The sequence below is a fragment of the Typopeltis vanoorti genome, chromosome 15 (genome assembly GCF_054136105.1).
Source record: "Typopeltis vanoorti isolate ZY-2024b chromosome 15, IOZ_Tvanoo_1.0, whole genome shotgun sequence".
Taxonomy (NCBI): Eukaryota; Metazoa; Arthropoda; class Arachnida; order Uropygi; family Thelyphonidae; genus Typopeltis; species Typopeltis vanoorti.
The window spans coordinates 93,940,007-93,967,516 of record NC_143563.1 but is presented as its reverse complement, the minus strand read 5'-3'; the positions used below and the strand labels follow the sequence as shown (position 1 = coordinate 93,967,516).

Genomic DNA, 27,510 nt, shown 5'->3' with positions numbered 1-27,510 from the left:
AAAGATTAAATTAGATCAACAAATCATGAACATAAAACAAAACAAGGAAGGATCCCGTTGAGACAAGTGAAAACATTAAGAAGATTACAACCTCTTTAGTAGAAGATTACGTTCAATTTTTGCAAGCGAAGTGCTCCACAACAACTTCAGCATTTCGTTCCATTATTGTAAGAATTGTGAAAGGAGGATTGAAGACTTTTATGCCACAAGTCATAAAAATAAGTCTATTATTGTGAAGACGTCGGGTGTTTTGACTCGATTTCACTTGTTTCAGATTAGGATATTTCTGCAGACATTGATTTGAAAGTTAAAAAACATTGCTCTGAAAGCAAATCTGGATTATTGTACACAATCCTGTATACTGCAAACACTGTTTCATCTTCAAATCGTTTATATAATCCAAAAATACAAGTGGTAAATATCAATAAGAATGACCACTTGTATATTACTTGCATATATTTTCTTTGAATATATATATATATATATATGCTTCAATAAAAAATTTCATCTATTCTTAAATGTAACTTTTAACTCTTAATATTACATATAACTATGCTTTATTTGAAATGATCTTAATTACAACTTAAAATATTTTAAAAGAAATTAAATATAATTATCTAAATAATATTAGACAGAGTACACCAATTTTTTATTTTGATGCACAAATATTTAGTATTTAAAAAAATCGAAAAAATTCTATGATTCGTGAGAAGAATGAAGATGATGGATTAATACCCTTGAAGGGTAATGGATAGCAATGCTGTATCCAATGAAGTTCTAACTGAGGCTCGGCTATGGCTGTTACCCTCCTGTCATGATCAGAGCTTTAATAGCTCAATAACACCTTATCCCTACACTGTCCTCTACAGATAACGGGGAAGATGAAAAACATTCTTGCTTCGCCCCTTTAAGCCAGTCCTTATATTATATATATTATATAAGGACTATATAAGAAATTTTATTTAGTTGGATTTCAAGTATTGACCCTATTTTTTAATTTAAATGCATTTGTTTTTGTGAGTTTGATATTGCAAAATCTGAAATCTGGAAATTTATACTGATGGATTTTATTTGCATTTCATAGGATAAAAAATTACATTGTTTCCTTCATCAAAATATATTAATTATATATAAGATGAATAGCCTATTTTTCTACCCACTGCAGGGTGAATGCATCTCTCCCATTGCGGGAGGTTTGGGTCTACTACTCCCACGGTGACCTAGTCCTTATTGGGAGAGTGCATCTATATTTGGGTGAATGAAGGTGAAAGACAATCACAAACATCCATGCCTACACGGGATACGAACCCGCAGCTTCTTGGTTGGAGAGTTAACCACTCGGCCAACCAGGCCGGCATGTGCTTATATACTAGAGAATAATGATTTTGCAAAAATGTCCAAGTATATTTAAGTGTTGTTGTTCATTTGATTATTACCAATATCACAAGCTACACAACAGTCTGTTTGTATGTCTGTGTGTGGGTGCATATATATAAAGCAATGAACCACTTTTTTTCGATAGAAAGATGACAATTTTTTCCTTCACCATGAAGTATGTATTAAATAATTATTATTTAAAAATTTTAATATTGATATTTTTAAATAATTATTATTTAAAAATTTTAATATTGATATTTAATACTTAATTATTTATTAATTAATTGTTATATATTAATAAAAGCGCTGTATTTGTATTTCGAAAATTGGCATTGTAAGAAATTTGGCACAATTTGCTTTGTTTAGGATTGTGTCCTTCAACATTAGGTTTTCAATTTTCTTTCAAAAAATGCCATATTTCTGAATTATACAGAAATTCCAATAGGACACTGTATATAGACGAACGTAAAGTAATTAATTACGTATATTTATCCTCAAGTTTGCATCATAATTTCAGTCTTTCCATATTAAATTTCATATATCACATTACTTCTGCTAATGTCCTAAACCAGATAGCTTTTAAAATCTCATCGTTATTAAATTCTATTCAAGTTCATAAAAAGTTTATAGTCTGATATCATCTCTCTCTCTCTTTAAAAGAAACATCTGAGATGTTTCTTTTAAAGACCATTAGCTTATAATTACTGCTAACTGGACTACTGATGGACGGATGGATAAATGTGGGCTCTAAGAAAAATTCTTTATACTTCTTAAATAATTCCTAATTAAGTAGATGAAGGTTTAAAATAAATATACAATGAAAAATACAGATGGGAATGCGAATGAGATATTCGATTAACCCGATCTTATTGATCACAAATAATTTCCACACATCTTTTAACATCTTAAAGTCAAAGTTAAGATACCCAACTCATTTCTTAGCAAGCCCCATTGTTCCATACTTTGAAATCGCTGTAACAGAACTCCCTAACTTGGCAAATTGACGTCTCTATAAATAGTGAAAAGAACAAAGAAAATAAAAACGAAGTGTTCTTTTGTCTCAGACAATGGCTACACTTCCTTCGCATCAAAGCAGCGTATAGAAGAATATTTGCTAGGAATGTAAGGAGGTCCAATGTAAGACTTCCTTTTAACTCTTACAACAGAGGCAGGGAGTAAGAAGCAGTGTATCTTATGAAATCATAAAAATGGACAAATAGCGATGAAGCAAATGCACGCCTCCATAAATTTCACCTTTCAGAAACAAGCTCCGAGATCACAATGCTTTCTTACATTAGGTTGGACAGAGATAAATGGTTACCTTCTAAGCATCCAAGTAGCCTTCCTCTACAACACAGAGACACTTCATGCGTATGAGTGTTCATGCACACTGACATGTCCCACAACAGTGGAGAATATTAAGTAGAGAAATGGACCAGAAGGTCTAAAAGTAACTGCTCTGGCTTGCTAAATATTGAATTGTCATAGTTGTTGGTCCTTTGTTTTGACAGAAATGTTGTGTATTTGGCACAAGAAAGGACCGTATAAAACTAGATAAATATAAGAAATGCAAAAATATATCTTATAGAACTGAAATAGTACGTTAATAATTTTTTTTTACGTTTTCTAGATTCGTAGATTTTTAACTAATTTAAATTAAAATTTGCTTTTATTATTCTGTGCACTTCGTTTTGATTCTAGTACAAATCTTAAAATTTTCAATGCGTTAAAATTCGCACAGTCTATTTGAATTATTTTATTTATATTTATTTATATATGATTTTTGGGATTAGATTAGATTTCTCTCATGTACTTTCTCTTCTTTTTTTTTAATTGATTCTATTTACATGTGGCGTCAAATAAATTTAATTTAAAGTAGCAGATAATTTTGAATGAATGGTATGAAAACACTAATTAATTTATTGAAGGCCCAAAGCGGTTTACAAATGTTATAAGCAAATATATATTTACTTATTTAATATTATATCTGTTTGTATATTTTGAATTGCTATAATCCATACAAAGTATCATATTAAAGGCTATTACTAAAACAGAAAAGGAAAACAGACCAGCAGAAAAATAAACGGGAAACAAATAATATATATATATATATATATATATATATATATATATATATATATATATATATATATATATATATACAGGGTGTTCGGGATGAATTTGACAGTTTCGTAAGGAAAAAGAAAATCTTCTTTGTATCTATTAAATTTAATGAATTGACAAAAAAACATTACAGGCAGAGTTAATTACAATACTATCAACAAGATTTACTCAAAATAACCACCATTAGCATCGATCACAGCTTCAATTCTGCTTCGGAACCTCGAACAAGCTGATGCTACAGTCTCCCTGGGAAGGGCCGCAAAAACTGTTTTAATTTTATCCATTAACTGGGCTTTTGTATTACTGGAAGTGCGATTGGTGTCTTTTTCAACTGCGCCCCATACAAAATAATCCATGGGGTTAAGGTCTGGGGAGTTTGGAGGCCAAACATTTGGACTGGTGAAGTCGTAGAAATTTTCAGACAACCATTTTTGACTTTTCCCAGAGGTGTGGCAAGGGGCCGAATCCTGCTGCCATACATACGGCCTACCATTGGCTACCCTTGTTATCCAGGGCTTGACTACAGTTAGCAACTCCACGAACAAAGCCCGAATTCCAATGCCAGGGTTCTTCAACACCTGTTCCTGCAGATTTGCGAGGAATTTTGCTGTACGAACGCAATCAGATCGTCTGCTAGGGATCTTTCTTCTTGCTACATCCTCGTAGTCACCATTGCAAGTCTCTAGTTCATGCCTGATTGTTTTTACTGTATTCAGGGAGCATTGGGCAGCAGTCGTAATATCCTTATTTTGATGGCGGGCACGAATCATCATGATACAAGTTATTCTCTTCCATGATTCAGGTGGGTTCCAGCTATCCATCCTTTCTGACATCTTGTATATGAATGAAGAAGGGTCCAAACTTTTAAATGAAGAGACGTGTGTGTTAATACATGTAACTTACGGAAAAATATAATTAATTATAAATATGTCAAATTTATCCCGAACACCCTGTATATATATATATGCTGAAGATTTTTAATATAATACATATATTTCTTTAAATCAAAATAGATATCTGTAATATTTTCTTAATGGAAGTATAAAAAATATTTTTTTAAAAAAAGTTATAGAAAAATCTAAAAAATATTTTAATTTTTTATTCCAAAGTTCTCACACTATTTATCAAAATAAATAATTAGTCTTTAATTAATGAACATCAAAAACTAATTTATTTGAGCAGAAGAGTCCTTTTTAGGACTTCCAGGGTAACGAATGGCAATGCTGTAGTCAATGAAGTTTTAACTGAGGCTCGGCTATTCCCCGTTTCCCAGCCAAGATTAGAGCTTTTAGCTCAATAACATCCCCTCCACACAGATTTTCATCATTCAGATGACGGGATAAAAAGTCAAGGACTGTCCATCTCCCAGTTCTTTTAAAAACTTTAAAACTAATTTATTTCTCTTATTTTCATCTTAATTAGGACGAAATCCCCAGTAGAACATATAGTACATATAAAATGGCAATGCAATTCGAATCAAATATTACAGCCTAAATATTTTAAAGTTAAGTGCAAGTAGAGTCTGGAGATGACTTTATTCTCTACTTGTTATGTTGTAGATATTATAATATGGATAATAAAATCAAACCATATTTCTGACAAGAAACTTACTAACTAGTACAAAATAAAGTTATTTGGTTAATCAAAGGAAGTCAACAGAGGAAAATGTCCATTTATAGCTGTAACATTACAGAAGAAACAGGTGTCTAACAAGATTATTTTTAGGAGCATACTTATGAAACTTTCCCGGTGTAAAGAGAAGACAGAAGCACCAGCACGTGTGAGTCACACCATATTTCCATACAACATATACTTATAATTACTATTTATACAATACCATGCTCGGTTAATCCCATTTACGCACACAGATTATATTTTGTGTGTTTTTGACGGGATTTTAACCCTGAGCTTTTCAAAAAGCATCGGTAATACCGACTAATCTATAGCGGCTCCAATTTATAATATATAAGAAATATAAATACTCATCAGCATACCTTTTTAAACTTTGTAAGGTAATAATTATACTTCAAATTATCATGTATATGAAAAACAGAAAGTCTCTTGATGTGCATCCCTATCCTGTCAAATCAAACTGTATCTGTATTAATTTTTAAATTAAACAAAAGGAAAAATTAGATTTAAAATTTCACTGTTTATATTGAAACAAGTGAAATTCTAGAAGAAATAGTACTTTAATATTTTAACACTGTTTATTAAAAAACACATTTTGCCTTATAACTGTTCAATAAAAATAGTCTGAGAGTTTATTTATTCTCAAATATATTTGAAATTTAGTTACAATATAGATCTTAGAATAAAGGGATTAAAACAAGGAAAAATCCACTAGATGATTATCTTTTTAAAAGTAAAATAAATAATAAAAATCATAAATTCCTGGAAAAAAATGTCCAGTTCATTCTACAACTAATAACTGATATAAATGAAAAATTAATGAAATATGAATTCTTGGACTTTCACGTATGCATTTTGGGAAATATAAATTTTGGATAGGAAGATATTTTTTATTTATCTTTCGTAATAATTGAATTAATTCATCTCATACCTTAGATAACTGGATAAATTATCACTTTTTGAAGCACTTATATATTAGCTCGCTCAGACATTTATATAAAACAAAAAAGACATTAGATCATACTTTGATGTGACCATTATAGGCGAAGCTATATTTTCAATGTTGTAAGCATGTGATCTAAATTCAAATGCCACACCAGATTGGCTGGTAATTCCATCAAATAAGGAGTTGGTTAACCGAATTCTTGTTAGCTGTTTAGTAATAAGTAGGTCTTGTCTAACTAAAGCTGCCTTCCTGTTAGGCCTCCAAGGACAACAAGAAAATACTTCTATGTCATCCTGTCTTATAAGCTATTTACTTTCTAAGCATTCAAACAGACATCAGACACTAAAAAAGAGAAAAGATCAGACTGCCGTTTACAAATTCCTTGAATATAAAAAGCAATAATACTTTGCACCACAAACCACCCTTTAGAAGAACATTATCTTCAGAGCAGGTGGAGGATAACAACGTCATAACAGCTTTGATAGTATAGATCGCAACCTGAGATTGGGGCATAGCTAACACTCCTATTATTATTATTATTATTATTATTATTATTATTATTATTATTAGAAAAACTGAAAGGGAATAAATGCTGTATGGCCACATCTTGAGCTTATGAATAAGCATTAGATTCTACCCAGTGGTGAGCTATAAGGGGCTCGCGCGAGCCCTTTGTTAAATTTTTCTCAAATTTGCGAGCCCCTTGTTCTTGTTTAATAATCTTATAGAACTAGACAATACCACCGTGGAATATATACATGCTACTATAATTCTACTTTAAATACATGTGCATTTTCTGATAACTATATAAAAATCATTTCATGGCATTTTGTTCTGATGGAGCTAGTGTAATGTTAGGAAACAAATCAGGTGTTGCAATCAAACTTCCACAAAACTTTCCGAACGTTGTGATTTGGCATTGCGCTCATCGTTTACACTTAGCATTAGACGATTCGACAAAAAAACATTAAAGAAATAAATCATTTTGAAATATTTATGGATAAATTATATGCTTTTTTATCATCGATCACCAAAAAAACAACGAAAATTAAATACGATTGCAAAAGACCTTAATATCGAAATTTTAAAGATCGGCTGGGTGTTTGGACCACGATGAGCAGTTTGCAGTTTACGAACGACTCTTGCTGTGTGGAGAAATTACCCAGCTTTATGAAAGCATTTTGCATCGAACGATAAATATAAGGGCTTTTTAAACCGACTTCTCAATTTGGAATTTCTAAGATCTAGCATTAATGATTGATATCCCACAGGAATTATCATATCTGTCAGAAGCTCTACAAAGTCGCAATATAAGTATTATAAGGGCTAAGTTAGGCTTTTTTTTTTCTGGACGATGCGAGCCCTTTGTTAAAATTACCACAGCTCACCACTGGATCTACCGGTAAGTTCCAGTAGCCAAATACTTTGAATGGCATACTATACTATCTTCAGAACGGCAAATTTGTCTTTAAAACAATTCCACTATTAGTGTAACTAATATCAGTGATGTTACATATTTGTTGGGAGCATCATGGGATTGTGAAAGTCTTCAAAACGGAAAACCTGAAGTGATATCGTGTTCATATATTTGTGCATATACAAACGCCTATGTTCTCGTATTAAGTGCCTGTATTTGGTAATGAGAGGGTTATTTATGATATTCTGTGGTATTTCCGAGTTCCTCGAAATGTGGGTGTAAAGGCCATCATGTGTTCCTGATATTTCTCAATTCATCAGTTTCTTATCCTTGCTAGAAAATGCAGATGGAAGTGAAATAAAATCATGGATCATCTTGAATAAGCACTTATTATCAGAAGCGGAAATGTAAACTCTGCAGTAGGCCATATTTGCTTCAGATATGCATTTTTAAAATAAGTAAACAAAATATACGTTTCTACTCACCTGTAATAGTATCAATATCATCTAGGTTTCAGCTCGTCATGCTCTTTCCATTTAAGACCATCGACTTTTCTGAATAATCGTTCTGAGGAAATGAATTGGCTACATTCGTTTTGTTAGTGTTGTTGTTTTTATTCTAACATAGCAATCATGTGTCAGCAACAAATTTTGCATTTAGAGTACCTCACATAAAATAACGCAAACTCAATGTTTGTTCCTTTAATTTTGGAAGCTAGTGTATACAGTATATGTCATTTGCACAATTCTGGCAGGATATGAAACTTGCATCACTACAAGTTTTTGTTTGTCTTAAAATTTGCATTGGCTCTTTCTGCTGCTTGTATAACCATTATTTGTGAATTAAAAAAAAAAACGAGTAATTATTATTCCAACTAATGATAATCTGCTTTTCTTCTAAGTTCTTAAAAGAGATGACAAAACACAATCTGCTTATATTTATTTTCCAATAGGAAGCAGAAAAACCACGCCTAGTTTCTAATGTCAGATTAAATCTGGCATTGGGAACAGGGCGTCAGACATCCATGAAGTATTTAACAAGTTTGTTTTTATATATGATTTCCTTTTTGGAATTTAACTAAAACATCTGAGTACGTACCAGGGCCATTCAAAGGTAAACAAGATGGCCACAAACTGAAATGATTTATTCATAACAGTTTTTGTTGTATTTTGGCGGCGTTCTTTTGTTTTATTATTATTCAGTCGGGATATCCTGACTTCAGCACGTACCAGTAGGCCTTGCCTGTAGGTATAAATGGAGACAGACAACACACTTCATCGAGGACACCTGTCCTGTCTGGCTGCTGTCTGCTGGTATATGGTTTATGTTTGATTCGCATGTGTGATAGAATATGATAATTCTACGGATGTATCTTTTTTTATTGAGAAATATTGAGAAATACGGGCATGGCATGTTAATAAGCCACACTCGATGGAATGTACTTCAGGCGCTATCTCTGGTAATATTATTATTTATATTATTATAGTTATGTTGCTTGATAACATACGAGCTGGTCGTGATTTTGAAGGACGTCTACATTATAAATATAAATATAAATATAAATAAAACGCTATTTTAAAAATGTGATATAAAATAAAACACAGGAAATCGAAATTCACTTACATAACTAACTAAATGTATATTATATATGGTGTACAAATTTTATAATTAGGTTTTAATAAAAAATTTTTAAATATTATATTTTTATTTAGGAATTGCAAATTTAAATTTTACTTTCCAAAATATTTTATATAAATTCATTTAGAATAACTTCAATTTAAGATAATATTTCAGATTATTGTTATATATAAGATTATTATTTCAGCTTCCACCAGGGAGCGTAATACATCTAGGGAGAAACCCAGTTCACAAAACTGAAATAGTTAAATATCCATAACTATTGTCCTATCTTTTTATTGATTATTTAATCATTTCGTATTTATTTATTCATTATTTTTACATATCCACAAAAACCAAATGTCAGCCCATTCACCAACGCTAGTGATACCGTGAAACTATACTTAATGGTGTTCTACGTATTAATATTTACCTGCTTACAAAGCGAGAACTGATTACTACACTTGAGGTAGAAGACATGACTACCTACTAACGAAGTTCAACATACTGTTGGTTCTAAGCCCTCACTACACCACACAAATTAAGGATCATATTTTCAGCCAGTCATATCTCATTCTTAGCATATAACTGAAATATTAATCTCTGTAAATTTTAATAGCTTAATAATTCAACAATTTTCTGTTATTGCATTCCTGTAAAAATCCCTCTGCTGTAAAAAAAAAAAAAAAAAAAAATTAAGCATAATATATTCATTTAACCATTACAGTCATCTAGGTATTGATTCGGCTTTAAATATAAAATCGCAAAATATAAGCATAATAGCCGTTTATTACCATTACTTCATTGTCATAATATCGTACTACTTAAAAGACACGAATATCGAAGTATCCATCTACTTGTTATTGTTTATGATTGGGTGATTTTTTATTTCAGTTATTTATCAACATGGGATTTTAACGGTTTTTTTTTAAATATATTATCTGAAAGTAGAATTCTTTTTAATATTTCCATTTAAATCTTTGGTGTATCTGCAGAAAAAAATATCATTCGCATACAAAGATAATAATTGTAATAGGAACCAAATGATTCCAAAAAAATACTTACTGCTCTCTTTCTCCGTGAAATATTAAATCTTTGTTAAAAGCTTTCCTCAGTCTAATCACTGGTTATGCTTTCCTCTTTAACTGGCAACTGTAATGAAATTTACGTATTATCGAACTAACATCATTTTTTTTTTCTTGTATATAAATGAAGATCATCATTTCACGAATTAGGAATGGCGTATAAAATAGTAAACTGACTTTTGGAAATATCATAATAATAGTTTGCTTATCTACAGGCAAAAGAAATGGTCTTCAGATAAAAAGATGCAAAATCAGAGAGAACACAAGAGCATTACAAGTGCACAAACCGGATGTGGGCATACTTTACAAGCCTTTATAATTCTTGCCTTATGTTTTATACATGATCTAACGCGGATAAGTGCATACCATCTAACCGGATAGGTACATATGCTTTAACCATGCATATTTTTTGTTTATATAAAATTTTGAACAGATACATACACAAAATTTTCTGTGTGTGTGTGTGTGTGTGTGTGTGTGTGTGTGTGTGTGTGTGTGTGTGTGTGTGTGTGTGTGTGTGTGTGTGTGTGTGTGCGCGCGTGCGTGCGTGCGCGCGCGCATAAACAATTGATGTGAATAAATAATTCTTTGTACTGCATGACATTAATCAGACATTAATGACTGACTTACCTCGATTTATTTCAAATAAAGAAGAAACTAACGATAAATAAAACCTATAAGAACATCATTTCGAGTGATATGTATTATTATTTATAATAAGATTTGTTTTTTTTACTACATCATAACAGCAATAACACTTTTTTAATGATACAGAAAATTCCAGAATAGGTTTTGTCACCTCATATACGAGACTCGAACACTCAAATTTCGTGATAACAAGTAGTAATTTTTACCTATTTATTAAGCAAGGCAGGTGACACTCATATTTGCCACTTTAGTCTTGAGAAGTAGTTTTTATCATGCATTCCCAAATGTATATAATACAGTATATATGTACACAACACACACACACACACAAAGATATTTGTGATTTTTAAAAATATTTTATATTTATTAATATATAAATTTATTTTATATAAAATATTTATTATTTCATCCGATATATTAAAATTAAAAGAGTACTGTATCTCAATTTTATCTTTGAACTTATGTTTAATTACAACCTTTGTTTAATTAAACATAAAATATTATTATGTGTAATCATGACCAGGAAGTTATAAGCACAAGATGTCCGGTCGAAAAAACCTGAGAAATCGAAAAACATAAAAATGTAGTTTAATATAAAAATGTGTGTAAAAAAGACCATTAACTGTCCAGAAGACAAATCATAAAAAGGTCTAATGTTAGTGGATATTTAAACTTTACCATAACAGTACACCTGCATTCGACGTGATTGTGATGTGGTTTTTGGTGCTTGTCATATTCTACAAGTAACGGGACGAAAAATAATCCCTTATTTGCAGATCATTAAATCCCGACTTTCAAAACATAATATTTAGTTTTTAGTATCTTGATATTTGTTGAATAGACTGCATATTTATAGCATAAATATTCGGTAGATAAAGTTTGAATCTTTGAAATTTTTAATTTGAGAATATAAATTGATAAATAAGAAAAAATGTTATACCTTTTTATAAAATTATTAACTGTCAAGTATGCGTTATAAGTCTAATATGTTATGTTAAAACCCAAGTGGTTTTAGAAATATATTAGAAACATAACAATGATTATAAAACTTATTTAGTGTTTTAAAAATAATTTTGCACTTTTGCCAAACATGCATTTGGAAAATGCAAAATTGATATAGAGGAACTACATAAAACGTTAAACAAGAACATATGAAGATAAACGGATAATATACCGAGAAAAAAGGGAAAATATTACGCCGGTTATGCGAAGATATAGAATAGATATCGAAAGATACAATAAACTTAAAGTTTCTTGCATAATTACCGGTAGCATAGAAGAATTGGCACCAATCGAATGTGGTTTTAAGGCGAGGCAAATTCTCCACTTGTTTTCATATTTGCATACGCGCTTGAAATAATAATAAAAAAAAAACGCATACAAGAGAAGGTAAATGGACTCATTAGATTTATTGTTGCCATAGAAAGATATGGAACAATAGTATAAAATTTTTAAATATACTAAGTAAATTTCTAGAATATTATGAAAATGTCATCATCTGTAAGTAAATCCAAAGGAACTGAGAGAGAGAGAGAGAGAGAGAAACATATTTGCAAAAGTAATTAATAAAAAACAAAACTAAACATACAACTTTTTTTACCTGTGCAATACTATAAAAGAAATAATGATGGTAATGTCTCTCAAACAAAAGCTTAACGGTAAAGAACAACTTGGTAAAAAAAAAATTTAAAAAAATAAAATAATATGTATATATAAATATGAACATATCCCAGTACCGAGTTAATACTACGAGTTAATACTACAATACACACTTTGTGTGTGTGTGTGTGTGTGTGTGTGTGTGTGTGTGTGTGTGTGTGTGTGTGTGTGTGTGTGTGTGTGTGTGTGTGTGTGTGTGTGTGTGTGTGTGTGTGTGTGTGTGTGTGTGTGTGAATTATGAGATGTAAAAAAGAGAAAATAATGAATACCATACAACTTTATAGACAATTATAATTTCTAAAAATATTAACAACAAGATTTTTAAGAGAATTGTAAAGAGGTAAGATGACACACCTTTAATAATAAAATATATTGTAAATATTAATTGAAGTATGCAAAAAGGTTTATTAAGTGTAATTAATCTTGAAGTGTTATTAAACTTGAATATCACTATTTGTTAAATTGTTAATCTTGAATATTAAGTGTAATTAATATTGAATATCACTATTTGTTAAATTGTTAGTTTATTAAGTGTTATTACTCTTGAATATCACTATATTTGTTAGATTGTTGATTTAAGTGCTATCGATTCTGATAGCACTATTCATCAGATTGTAGGTTTCCATGTTAAAAAGTCATAATAATGATATAATACATTGTGTTCAAGGTTAGTTAATAATCTCAATATAATATAATACATTGTGTTCAAGGTTAGTTAATAATCTCAATAATAAAACATAATACATTGTGTTCAAGGTTAGTTAATAATCTCGATAATAAAACAATACGGAATTCGAAGGTAACATGAATCATATAATCAGATTATATTATATTATATGACATAGTACTTAGTACCAATCTCAATAGCGTAAATGAGATTTTAAAACACAGAAAAAGAATTCCAGGAAGATAAAGATTTGGTTCAATACTCAAGAAAAGGATTATGTATTTTAATAATATTAATTGAGGGCTGATAGCTGGCTTTAGGAATCAATCCGCATGCTCTATATCCAATGCAAGCCGAATAAGATTTATTATATATTTTATTTGATTAAATTGTTACGTTTATGTTTCAGATAGCTATGATTTTTAAAAGAATTTAAGAAACTGTATATAAATGGATGAAAAATGTGTGTAATAAAAATTTAAAATGTGAATAATTAATAAATTTTTATAAGTTAAGTAGATTAATTTCTAGATTTTCAAGAAAATGTTTATGAAAGAATATGCAGGCATTTGAAAAATTAACCTAAACTGTATAATGCAGTGCAAATGAAGATGAGTTAACCACTCATACGTGGCTCAGATTTTTATATTTTTTTCATTCAATGAAACAATCAAAACCAGAATGCAATTAATATATCTAATACTCGTAGAATGGCTTCCACAGTAACACTAAACTGCGGTCATCAGTGCAAAAATGATCCAAAATTGAGAACGTAGAAAATTGTTCTTTACAAAGCACTTTATAATAAAAACAAAACATAACGTCTAAGTAGCTGCCTTTTTTTTTTTAGTTTGTTTGACGCCAGTAATTTTCAATTAAATCGAAAGTTACAGTTTAGTTTAGTTAAGGCTGTGCTGATTATTTTCAACTAATATTCATGAAGCGATTCATAAGTACATTATGAATAAATTAGCTGAGATTGCAATTTAGAATATTTAGAACTTCATTAAAAAAACATCTTCCATCTTATCAGTTGAGCCAAAAATTATATTTTTGCTTAGCAGTTAATTTTATGCACATCAAACTAATTTTTATTTCACTCGTAGTATCTTTTTTCTATTTTCATTATCTGCTTATAAAATATCTACAAAATTGCGTTTAAAACGCTTCGATATTTACTTTTGGCATTAATCTACATGTTATTTGTGTTTTCGTCTGCTCAATTCCATCTGCGATCTTACATTTTGAGGTTTAATTCATTCATTGTTCAGCCAGTCAGTAGAATAAAGGATTATAAAGTATATGCTAATTAAAGTGGAATTACAATCACTATGCAATCATAAGGACTGAAGAGTGGTTTTAGAAGTGAACAATCCGAAATAGTTCAATATTATGCGTTTCTGATAATTAAAAATAATTCTTTTTAAATTTTGAAAGAATCCACCATAGATCAACAACTGTGATAGATCAAAAAACAAAAAAGGCTGTCAAGGACTCATTAACATTATGAATATTGAAATTATTAAGCTTTTGTATAAATATTATCTCAGAACAAAATAAAAGCAAACAACATAACACATAATTTAATAAATTTAAAATTGTAAATTTATTTTTTAAATATAAATGAACTTTAATAATGTGGAATTTTAAATAAAATCGAATTTTATATAAATTTCTAAAATGATTTGAATGCCCACAATTATAAATAACAAAATCTAGGTTTGGTAATCTAGTATGATTTAATTTCGGTACGAAATTGTAACTGAGTGTAAATATACGAGTCATTTGTAACATTTGAAATGCAGCGTTTTAAATTAAAATATCTATAATATTAACCTCTGCTAACTACTAATGCTAAGCAAATTGCGACTTAATTATATACTATACTATACTATACTATACTATACTATACTATACTATACTATACTATACTATACTATAGTAATAATTATTTTATTACTTATGTTAATAAACTATTTTATTAAAATTGATCTTTTTGCAAAAAAAAATCTTTACATTAAAAAAAAAACAACAACCAAATGTTTATAAAATACGACCTTAAAGTCCTTGAAAGGACTGGCTTAAAGAGGCGAAGCAAGAATGCTTTTCATCTTCCTCGTTATCTGTAGAGGACAGTGTAAGGATAGGGTGTTATTGAGCTATATAAAGCTCTGATCATGGCAGAAGGGTAACAGCAATAGCCGAGCCTCAGTTAGACCTTTATTGGCTACAGCACTGCCATCCATTACCCTCCCTGGTTACCCATTTTAGTTGCCTCGTACAACATGCATGAGATATATTGGGGGTATTCTTATCCCGGCTGCTACACAGGAGATGCTCTAATCATAAAATACGACATTACATCTAAAAAATACTTATAGTAAGCGATTTAATTAATTATTTTAGTAGTAATAAGAATTTTAAGAAATAATATCCAAATTTTTAACAATAAGTGAGACAGCAAAATTATGTTTTGTTTTATTTACATAATTTTAATATAGTTTTTTATTTTATGAAAACGGACTTAAGTTACGTTGAAGCACCTCTTCAATGTAATATATGAATGAAATAGTAGATTAATTTTGCTAGGACTAAAATAATTACTAAATACACACACACACACAAGGAAGAAATAAACAGAATATAAATACATATATAATACGGAAGAAACATCAATATTACTTGAAAACAGTATTAAGAACGTAACAAACATGCAATAAATACATACATAAAAAGAAAGAAATAGCATTTTTGTATATATATTTTCATGTACTGAATACGTAGAAAAACAAATTATGTAAAACGAGTAATCAGAAATAGAAAAACTTGTAAGTTTTTCTCGGAAACAGTCGAATTAAAATAAAAATTCGTAATTCAGAATAAAGTTAACACCGAGTGAGAAAAAAAACACTCCATGAACTAAATAAAAAAATATGTCTCAACATTGTTTTTAAATATTAAGTTCGAAATCAAAATTGTGATTTCACTTTATTTGATATTTTCAGATTATTTTTTTTTTCTCCCAGAGCCGCGCCTACTGGGTGATGACCGAGAGGTCAAACACACCGGGAAGTAAGGGGGAAGGTGTTTGGGGCGAAGAGGAAGGGGTTAAGATTTCCCTGCACCCGTAAATGTTTGAGTAGTTGTTCCGGCAGCGATAACAGGAAGTATTCCCACTTCTTGCATTACCCCGTCACCTGTATACAGAAATACAGAAAAAGCCATGTGAGACAAAACCACTATGGACTCTCTGGGAACCCTTTCTCGTGACACAGCAAAAGGACAGGACGTAACGTCTATTGGTTCAGTTGCAAGGCACAGTGAACCAGTTTGGCTGCCACCTCATAGACGTTATTGACTTTGAATACAGTTTCTCAATTATAAAAGAAGGTGTTCGAATTATTATTGCAAAAAAAAAAGTAGTGTGACTTTATATTTTTTTAAATGTTTTAAAAATTACTTTTTTATTTAATATATTTATTTTTGTTTAATTTAATTAGTTTACTTAGGCATTTAAATGGATTCTACATAAAAGAAGTTCGGAAACAAAACAGGAATATTGCAGGCTTGATAACTGAGGTAAGTATATATAAAGAGACAGGAGAAAAACAAAGGACGATCTCGTTTTAAAAGGCATGGGATTACGTCAAAGAAATTGAGATGCGGGGGGGGGGGTGGAGTGAGAGCGAAAGGGAGTCTTTTCTCTTCATTAAAATTAAAAATACCCAGAAAGAAGAAATGCAAAAGGGAAAAAAAATTATAATTGGAAAGTGTCTCTTGTTTGCGTATGTAATACTAATATCCATATTAATGCATGACTGCTGTATCAAGGGAGTTGTATTAATTGGGATGTAGAAAAGGCTTCGCGACTTACATGCCATAAAAAAACACTAAAAGATTTAATGTTGCTATTAAAATGAAAATTAATTTTGTTTATTTTATTGAACCAGCAAACACGGTATACGAAGCCCAAGGACAGAAAGATGGATGAGGCAAAGAAAGTATAGATAATTAGAAAAAAACGTTTGGGCGAAAAATTCTGATTTTTCATTGGCAAAAGTCTTTTATAAAGGTCCATATATTATTCCCCTCTTTGCTTTCTGGCCAAGCTTTATCTATTCACAGATTAAAAAGCATTCATAATCATCCCAAGTGGTAATTAGCATCTTTTCTTTCTGTATACGTATTTACCTCGCTACAATTTTCTAAATAAAATTACATTTCTGTAGTTTAAAAAGAACTCTTTTCTAACTATACGCTCTGTAGATTCATTAAACGTGATTAAGTGAAAGACGAAAGTCTGCACGAGTCATTATGCAAAGCATCGCAAAGAGCTTTTCCCCCCAAAATTATCGACGAGTTAGTTTTTCTCTCTTAGAAAATGGCGTCAGCAATGATGATGCTAGTTTTCTTTGAGCAGCATGCTACAGTAGAAGCAGCAAACGACAGAAGAAAAAAAAATATGCGCAGTCGATGCTTCTTAGTCGTCCAGGGGGTTGAGTATCGCTGGTGGAACTCGAGTTCCGAACCAATCGCATATTATAAACCTGCCTTTATACACACGTTTTCATTTGCTCGGGGTAAAAGTCTGGATTTAATTTTCTTTCCAACTTGATGAGTTTCGTAGGTATTGGACAGTCACGTGCCTGTGGTAGTAAATGCAAGGTTGCCATTTTTGCTTGAGCTGCCTCTCTCTCTCTCTCACACACACACACACACTCCACTGCGCAGTAGAAAAGAACGTGGAGGTGCGCAGAAGTTTTAGTCAGGACAGCGCCGAGAGCTCAATCGATATTTGTTCGGGGAGAAGTTGCACTTGGTAGCTCAACTTCTTCGGTTAATTTGTCTTCCGGTCAAGTGAAACAAAAAGAAAAAAAACAGACATGGCTAATGGTACTGTCGCCTTTAATAACACGTCTTCTTTGGCGAAGTAAGCCGAGTGATTTAATACTTCAAAAAATGTATTGATGTACACACATTGTGAGCACAAAGTTTGTTGTGTGTCATCAAAGTTAGCGAACTGGTTGAACGCTGTGAGAGGAACAGACGGAAATGTCCAGACAAGGTGTCAAAGACGTCTGAATGAGAGAGAGAAATAGATGATTGCGATCTACGGTAGTATTGGTGACACGGCTGAAGTAAGGGTCAGCTTCCCGTTAGGGACTAATAGTGGACCTTCTTGCATTGGTCTAAATTTAGCATCAGTTTGTTACTACCGATGCAGAGAAGAAGAGAACCAATGCACAAGAATGATAACTTGCTTCTTTTATCGATTTTAAGAAAATGTTTTAATTAATAAAGAATTAATCGTAACTTTAGCTTTTCATTTGTAAATTAACCTTCCTACGAACTAATTGGCGCTTATTATAGTTGCACTTAGAGAGAGAGAGAGAGAGGAGATAAAACCTGAAAGGAAGACGAGTAAATGGAAGAAAGACTGGGAAAATGAATAAACAAGAAATAGGGAAGAGAGGGCGAGAGAGAGAGAGAGAAAAAAATGAAAGGAAGGAAATGAGAGAATGAAGAATAAAGAACTGAAGAAAGCGAAAGAAGAGAGAGCAGGAAAAGAAAGGTTTAGTAATTAACAAATGAAAATTGTTTAAAATTAATATATTATCAATATATTAAACAGATGTCAATATTCAAAACTCCCTTATAACTTCATATAGCATAAGGAAAGAATTTTCTGGTTCATAATGACAAGGATTAATAGGACGTTTTAAAAAATAAATTTAAAAATCAGAAACTTCAATAAAGATTTATTATATATTTTTTCTTTCAATTTAACTAATTGTAGAGTTAAAAAAAAAGAGTTTAAATAATACACCATATATTTTATTTATTAAGCTTAGTATATATATAATTTTAACTTATATGTAATTCTTTTCATGTGGTTGCCGGGATAAGAATAGCATCAATGTAGCCTATGCATGTCGTACGAGGCGACTAAAATCGGTACCCACGGAGGGTAATGCTGTAACCAATGAAGATCTAACTGAGGCTCAGCTATTGCTCTTACCCTCCATGATCAGAGCTTTATATAGCTCCATAACACCTTATCCTTACACTGTCCTCTACAGATAACGGGGAAGATGAAAAGCATTCTTGCTTCGCCCATCTAGCCAGTCCTTTTAAGGATATAATTTTAATTTCTTTTATTTTAACTAACGTAGTTCTTAACAGAACTAGGCGATGGACCGAGTCCTTGACTCTTTATCTCCCCTCATCTGAATGAAGAAAATCTGTGTGGATGGGGTGTTATTGAGCTAAAAGCTCTAGGCATGGCTGGGTAATAGCATTATCCGAGCCTCAGTTAAAACTTCATTGACTACAGCATTGCCATTTGTTACCCTGGAAGTCCTAAAACATGACAAATTGGTGATACATTTCATCCTCCCCCAGCAGTTGAACGACTAGGTCTGTACCAACACAAACAATCCGTTATTGTTTGTTTCTTTCATTTTAACTAACGTAATGTAATTTTATTATATGTGCGTATATTATAAGTAAAATAAATATAAAAGGTGTGTATCAATATAAATATATATATACTGTATATACAATTAAATTTGTATGTCTAAATATATTTATTTATTTATTTATATGATTATTTAATTTACATTAAAATTATTTTTTTTATTTGAAATTTGGTTCTAGTATTTATTTTTTAGAGAAAAATGCCACTCTCTAGATGTTATTAACAAAACAGCTAATTTAATTTATTCACTCAATCTATAGTGATTGTAAATTTTGCTCTTGTGACTATTAATCAATATATTGGTCGATTTTAATTTCTTCCTTCAATTTAAATATCTTGTCTAAATTCAGTTCTGTATGCAACATAAATAACACTATAACAAAAAAAAAATCTTTAAAGTTTCGATATTTCTGCATATGTAGAACCACCTCATATTGAGGCTACAGCGGCATGTCATTTTAATTCTCCTAACTTGTTTCATTACGGGCGACTGCATTGCATATTTTAATAATAACCGTTTAGTTAGAGCAGATGGTTTCCAAGCTACAATTTGCAAAACCATTTCGACATCTCCGTCAGAAAGGGTGGAGAACTAATTAAAATTATGCCTAACAATATTTACTGTAATGTTAGTTTATATTCCATCCCACCTTTCTTTACCCATTGCAACTTACATCCTGTTAGAGCCAATAACTTAGGCTTTTTATAAACCCAAGTCAGTTATAATGATAGAGCGGCTATAGCTCCATAATCTGCTAGGTGATTTGCAAAAGAATCCTGTTTTAAGACGCTAACTCGCTTTTAAGTAAACTTTCTTACAGTTCTTCGAATTCTGGACAAGATTTGAAGTCGGGGAATCTTCATTACTACAGAGTTGGAGCTATTTTTTTTTTTTTTAAATTTGATTGGAAAATATTTTTTGCCATATGTTATTATTATTATTTTTTTTTTAGTTTTGGAATATCTATAAATATCTTGCATGTTCTGATTTGAAGTACAATATTGGACGTCCATAATACTGATGCGGGTTGTAAGTACCATTGCGCTCCTAACATGTTTTATTCCTATTTTCTTTTTAATTTACTGTAGTTTTTATATCTGAGCATTTTGCTCAGATATAAAAACTACAGTAATATAACTACTTTCTCTCACACGTACACACACACACAGTTCACACAGTCGATGTAACAAGAAGTCTCCTTTGTGTTCCTTTCAGTGATATTAACCACATAGGTGATGTTTGATTCTCATGTTCCGAATAGTCAAAACAAGGATCGACATCACCCAAGATTAGCGGTTTCCTCTGGGTCCTAATTAGCGGTGTTCATATTATTTATACTAATTATGTTATTTTTCCAATGTATATCTGGAAAAGTGTGTCTCTCAGTATGATAGGTTCTCCGATACATGTGTCAAGAGATTCGGAAAGAGAAAATATGGAATTCCCTTAAGACTTTTTTCTCTACAAACGTTAAATATCGAAAAGATTGATTTATTAGCGTATAACCGCAGTTACTGAAACAAAATTGATACATGAGTTAAGAACAAACCTGATTTTTATTTTCTTATATATATATATATATATATATATATATTGCTAAGTTTCTTCAATGTCTTTATGTCTTTATTTGTTTGCATTACTTGACATTTTTAATCGCTTGACTTTTTTATTATTATAAATGAAATGGTCACAGATTCACTTTAGTCAGTAAAGGAGTTCTTTCACTAGAGAATTGTTCTTTTTCTTTTCTTTTTTTAAACTATTGTTTATCCTTTCTTACAAGCCAAAATTATTCCTGATTTTTCACCCACAAGTGCAAAATTGCATTTCAACAAAATAAATGTCTCTTGAAGTTGAGTTTTTACCTGTTTCTCGGTTTCATTTTAAAGAGTTTTATAGCTGTAATTATTGGCCTTGTGCCATGCATTGTTTACACATCTCCTTTAATTAAGTTTGGTCTTGTGCGTTGTTTTAACTGCCTTTTATTTGCGATGGTTGCAAACTGCTGACTCGAGCTTAGCTCGCGATGCATGCGCTGTAGTTCATTTTTTTCCCACTAGTCGCATAGCTCATTTAGTTTGCCTTCCTAGATAGGTAGTTATTACACATTGAACAATATATTTAGGTCTTCTTTCTGTTTTGTTGTGAGTGTAAGCGAGTAGCTATTTTGATGCAATTTTTCATTTTGCGATGAAATAACAAAAGCAAAGTATGTTGGGGTTGACTGTTTAGTACGAGCAAGTTTTATTTATTTAGTTATTTTTTGTGGTTGTTTAAACAGTTGTTTCTTAAAGAACAGCTAAAACATGTGAGAAATTGAAATGTTGTAAGAGTCACTAATTCGAAGTACTTGTTTACAAGCGAAACAAGCTGAACGGAGAAAAAAAAAAAAAACTAAATTTAAGAAGAAAAACTAGACATTCATTTCCTTCTTGAATACAAACTTTAATTTCCGTTGATTTCATTATTCTTGTTTAAATAGGGTTAACAAGTGGAGTTCTAAAATAAATAAAAAAAATCGTTGGTAAACTATCAAGGCACATTTGATTCATTAGATTTTTTTAAAGGCTAAATAGAACTTCGGTTCCGTTTCCGTAATCTACGAGCAACCTTAATCTAAATTCATCTAAATTCAATTTTATGCTGATCTATCATTCTTGAAAAATTAAATCAATAACAATCAATTAAAAGGGAAAATGCAATTATGTTCTTAAGAACTTAGCTCAGGATCTGTTTATATCTCTCCTTATCTCCGAGCCAAACCGATGAGGATAGCGAGCCAGGAAAAATCCGCAAGCGATAGTTTACTGAAATGTATTCCAGCACCAAAAAATAAAATTTTACTTCTCAGGCCCGTAAAAGTAAAAGTAGCAAATAATTTACCTCAAGTTAATCTAAAACAGACTAGTAAAGTTTAATTTGTTTTTATTTGTAGTTATATGATTTAAAGGTAGAATTCACACACACACACACACACACACACACACACACACACACACACACACACACACACACACACACACACACACACACACACACAGATTCATCAGTCTAAATTTTGGACAATAAATAAAAACAAAATAAATTAATTACAATTATCAAATATATATTATTATTAATCTTTAATAATAAAAATTACTTTAGTAAATTAGCTAATAAAAATTAAACAATTATGCTGCAAATTGTATACGATTAAATTTTTTAACTCAACTGAATTAAATTTTATTAAGGTGTTTAATTAAACTTAATATTAAACAAGCGTAAACATTTTTTCCATTTTTTAACTATATTTTAAATTTGATATTTTACTTTACTTTTAATGATATAAAATGATACTATTATATCAAGAGATTACATAAATAAATCCTTTTGCAAAGGTTTCTGATATATCATTGTAACTAAACAGTAATTATTATAAATGAAAATTATTATAAAATGCTCTTTTTTTGTTTACAATAACGAATTTGTTTCATTAGTAAAATAGTGTTCATAACCGTTTAAATATCAGACAAGCAATATAAATGGGAATATTTTCATTTTTTCTCATTGCAAAAATTCATATATTCGGACGAACATTAATATTTTAGATATGCACTTGACATACGTTAAATCTTAATTAGAGGAATATTTTGCGCATGGCCAAATACTTTTTCTTTTGTAAATTTTAAAAGAAATATGCTTTTATTTTATGTTTAGGTTATTTCATCTCTTACCAAACAGAATGAAAACAAAGAGTATCAAACAACATCAAATTATATATTATTTTATTACAGTATATATAATTATATCTAGCTTTAAATCTTACCTATTTCAAATCTATAAAAGTTATAAAATAAATAGAGAAGTGTATTATTAAGTTTAGTGTATTTTTTTTATTATTAAAAGATAGTTAATTATTTTTAGAAATCAAGAGTGAAAATTAGGATGCAATTTATTTATATAGTTATAGAGTTGAAAATTCTTTGTTTTGTATGCTTTTTTTGTTTGAATATGCAAGTAATTACCGCAGTTTCTTATAAAACTTCGCATGGATACAATAGCAACTGCGCTACGCTAAGCATTCTACTGATGGGAAAAACAAGAGCATAGCAGATTTTTGCGAAAGATTATGGCTACAAACTGCCTAACCTTTCTCTGCTTGTACAAGATTTCTGATTGAGAACTAATTGATTAGGTGATGACAGTCGAGACATAATCTGTCGAATTACTTGTTCCTTCTTTTCTACAGGTGTCTTTCAAATAACATTTAACACTTCGCGTGGGAAATATAAGTAAACTAATTGTACAGCAATTAGAATTTAATCGTTCTGTTGAAACTTTCTGTATATTTCTCCATTTCATCCTGGTTTAGCTTAGCTTAGCGTAATATTTATGTCTTAGTTCGTAAATATAATAAAGATACAAGTCTGTCCTTTTATGACATCCACATCCTCATCTAATCTACCAATAGATATTTATTACATTACTTCCATCCTTTGAGAACACATACTTATCCGTTATCCCATGCTGTGCATTCTGACGGAAGCACACAGCTTTAAGACGAAGCCTAATAAGAAGTCCCTTTATGATATTCCTTCTGGGGATAACCTTCAGCTTTAGAGTGAGGAGAGCACATCTTGTAGTCGCAAGGGAAAACTTCTGAGACACTTTAATAACGATAAGATTCCCTTCTCCAATAAATTGCAAATCTCCGATGCAAAGGAACTAACACGATGTGAAGGAAGGCATTTCTTGGAATTTAACTGTAAAAGATGGTGATTTTTCCGTATGTTTTCCAAACTAATAGCTACATTTAAGACGCAACTGATATAACATGAGAGTGCTAATAACCAAAAGGCATTTTGTATGTTGCCAATTAGAGTAACAATATTGTCAACTGAGCTGGCAGCCAATGTTTACGACATCTGTGTATTGGAGAGTTTGTTAATTTACCATAAAGATTATGGTGGCTTTTCATTCTGTAATCGGTATTCCACCATGCAATGTCCAGTCTGTTTCCAGTAAGTTGACAAATGCTTTCTTAAGAAATCAATAATTTTATTATTAATTATCATCACCAACTTCCCAATTCCTAACGTAATGGTTCCCTAAGTCTCCCCCTTTGCTTGATTTCTATTAAAAGATATTATTATATTAAAGACTACTAGCTATGCTCTTAAAACACTTAAACTTCTCCCCTGTTGAATATTGTGAAATGGAAGATTTTCCAGTAACCATTAGTAGTCATTTTTCAGCCAATATTACATCATTAGATGTCATTTGTCTTAAGGAAGATCATTACGTAGCATATTACAGTTCTCAATAAAGATTTACTGTTTTTAGTTTTGGGCGACATGCATTTATTTTGAAGTCACATTTTTCATGTTATTTTCTCGTGTTTTTTAGAAATAATTTATAACAGAAAAAAAATATATGCAATATTGAAGTAAGATTATAAGAAAAAAATTAAGCTTTACTTTGATGTAGAGTATTTAAAACTAATCTGAAATATTTCCTTCATGTCCTTTTAACAATTACGTCAGTTTTTAAGCTAGTTAGGTTTAGGCCTAATCAACAATTAACTGATATGTGGATAACAACGATTCATATCAGATGAGGCTTTGTAAATCTTAAAAATCTTCTTAAAAATCGAAACCAGATTTTCTTTTGAATACAAGTTTTCATTCAACTTAAATAAAAATAGATTTTCCAAAGAGTTAATAATTAGATAAATATGGACAGCAGTTACTTCCGAGAAGTATTCGGATAGTTTAATGTGACCCATTACCTACAACTACATTTAAATTATTTGCTTATTTTTTTACAGGGCGTAACCAGCATACATTTGGTGTGATTTAGAGGAATATTAGGATTTGCAACTCGTTCTGTTTAAAAGTGACGGAATATTCAATCCAATAGTCATCACTTTTCCCAAGACTAGATATTAAACTATACACTGTCCTGAAAGAAAGGTTTCTCGGTATTTCTGACAATATTCAAATAAAAAAAAGAAGAAATTACTCCTATAATATGTAAGCAAGATTACTTTTTAAAGAGAAAATTAATTATTTTATAATTCAAAATTAATTATTTTATAATTCAAAATTAAGATTCTAAATTTTACAACAAAGACACCATTATAAATTTTAAATCCTCTAATTATATTAAATGAAAAAAAATGTGTCTTTTAAATTATAAATTTAAATTATTTAAATGTAGGAATTTTTAAATGTCTGAATTAGACAGATATTATATTTAGTTTTATTTCCCACACTTTAATTATGCATTTGCAATTTTGTAATAAAAGAATGTTTACATTATAGTTATTATTAAAGTGAAGAAATAAAATACAACAAAATTCTTGTATCAGTTATTCCAGTGTTTGTATTCTAAATATGCATCTTGTATTTATTTATTTATAGCGTATATTACTTTAATTTATACATGCTTGTAATGTTTTCACTAACATATTATGCATACATACATCTTCAAGGCCCACCTTTCCTAATTGGGTTGTGAGGGCAACAGCTGCAAGAGGAACTTCCAATGGTCACGATCCTCTGCCACCAAGCTCAGGTGTTCTGGTGGGATTCCCAAACGTGTCCACCCAAGGTTTTGGATATAATCTATCCAGCGAGTTCTTGGCCTTCCACGTGGCCTCCCACCCCTCTGGCTTGGAAAGAATGCCTGCTGAGGGAGCCTCTCTTGTGGCATTCTGACCAGGTGCCCGTAACAACGTAATTGTGATCTCTCAACACGGAGAAGCAGCGGCTGAGTATTGAGGGTTTCCCGAATTGCAGAGCTTCTGACTCTGTCGAGTCTTGTCAGCCCCTCAAAGGAACCTCATTTCAGCCGCTTGGATTCGTGTCCGCAGTCTTTCGGTCATTACCCAACTCTCATGATCATAGGTGAGGATGGGGACATAGACTGTATTGAAGACAGCCAGCTTTGCCTTCTGGCTTAACTCCCGCTTCAATACTACCGAACGGCCAAGTTCCCGCAATATTGAGCTTGCTAAGCCAATTCGAGTATCTAGCTCTACGTCCCATTTTCCATCATTCGTGAATATGGACCCAAGGTATTTAAACTTCTCCACGTGCCTCATTGGGACTCCACTTATATTTACAGTGCACTGGGATGGTTGTCTTGAGACCACAAATGTTTCAGTTTTGGCCACACTGATCTTCATTCCGGCGTCTGCACAAACAGCTATAAACCTATCCAGGGTCCGCTGGAGGTCATCTGTGGAAGTGCTAAGCAGAACTAGGTCATCTGCAAAAAGCAGACGCCCAATGCTACATCTTCCAATTCTGACACACTCACTTCCACGGCTGTGCCTATCAATCCAGTCCATAAATATTATGAAAAGGAGGGGTGACAGAACACACCCTTGGGGAAGGCCAACGGAGACCTTGAAAGGTTCGGACTTTGTGCTGTTTACCCTGACACAAAACTCTGGGTATTCATACAGGGACTTGATGGCAGCTAATAGTTGGCCATCCACTCCATACTCCTGTACTACTTGACAAAGCTTATCCCGATGAACCCAGTCATATGCCTTCTCCAAGTCCACAAAACATGTGTAGACATTCTTGGCATATTCCCAAGATTTCTCAAAGACTTGCCTTAAAGTGAAGATTTGGTCAGTTGTGCTTCTACCAGGACGAAAGCCACATTGTTCTTCCTGGAACTTTGACTCAACTATGCTCCTGCACCTTCTTTCCAAGCAGCTAGCATACACTTTCCCAGGCAGGCTGAGCAGAGAGATGCCACGATACTTACTGCAATCCTTCTGGTCTCCCTTCTTGAAGACTAGTATTATTATGCCTGTCTGTTATCGCTTTGGCGCTCGCCCAGATATCCAAGCAGCCTGATACACT

At 31.3% G+C, this 27,510-nt stretch overlaps 1 protein-coding gene across 4 annotated transcripts in view; it reads right to left on the bottom strand.

Annotated features, from left to right (window-relative positions):
- LOC150098991 (NGFI-A-binding protein 1-like) overlaps positions 1-27,510 on the bottom strand; it is a 685,870-nt gene that overhangs the window by 588,665 nt on the left and 69,695 nt on the right. For all 4 annotated transcript variants that reach the window (XM_090404614.1, XM_090404621.1, XM_090404619.1 and 1 more), the window contains exon 3: positions 10,179-10,265. The gene's annotated coding sequence lies outside the window, so the exon portion shown is untranslated. The remainder of the gene's footprint in view (positions 1-10,178; positions 10,266-27,510) is intronic.